Source organism: Branchiostoma floridae, chromosome 3 (genome assembly GCF_000003815.2).
Source record: "Branchiostoma floridae strain S238N-H82 chromosome 3, Bfl_VNyyK, whole genome shotgun sequence".
Lineage (NCBI taxonomy): Eukaryota > Metazoa > Chordata > Leptocardii > Amphioxiformes > Branchiostomatidae > Branchiostoma > Branchiostoma floridae.
The window spans coordinates 31,868,169-31,869,034 of record NC_049981.1 but is presented as its reverse complement, the minus strand read 5'-3'; positions in this window follow the sequence as shown (position 1 = coordinate 31,869,034).

The following is an 866-nucleotide window of genomic DNA, read 5'->3' as shown; positions in this document are numbered from 1 at the left end:
GCCCACAATATAACGTAATTCTGTTCAAGCACACAGACAGACAGACCCGAAACATAAACATAACTTTTCCATTCTCCTACGCAGAGGGATCATAGTCGTGTCAAAACTCATTGTGTTTACCTCTGCTATCTTGTGCACTCAGACCAGTTAGGGACCGACCTACTTATAAATATTAATGATCTTGCCCTTATATGGGCAGTCAGCCGTTGGGGATCGGGCGTAGGAGGATGGAGCTATGTAATACGTAACATAATTGGCTGATAGCTTCCCAGCGGCCTTTGCGAGACAGCTTGCGACAACAAAAAGCCCAAGAAAAGCCTATTCTCTGATTGGTTGACAGCTGGTTTGTGGCGACAATCATAATAACCACTGATAGGGCATGAGATAGCAGGGCCCCATAGGCTAATGCCGTTGGGGACCGGGCGTTAGGAGGATGAACTTTTCCAGCAAAGGTAAAAAAAGGAATCTTGTTTTTTGTTGCCATATAGCAACGGAACCTGTCGGCCGCATGTTAACGTGGCTTTAATGAAGGTTCACAAGTGTGGGTCTTCTTTGCTATTCCACATGCTCCTTCGATTTGGGTACGAACACAACTTGACTGTTGCTCTGCCACGTCAAGTAGGCCGTGAAATCATAGGAAGTTTTGGGACCATCAAGTAAGTATAACGTTACTTATGTCTCGATACTTATTTCCAATTCATTAATTTGCTGTGTACATCAAAGCCAAATCAACAATGAAATCAGGAATGATGACTTATTTTTATCCTACTGTTGATATTTCTATTACGCGTCCGCTTATGTAGAACTTCATCTAGATATTCCTTACATAGCTTACAAAAGCCATTGACGTTGTTTCGATGTTATGC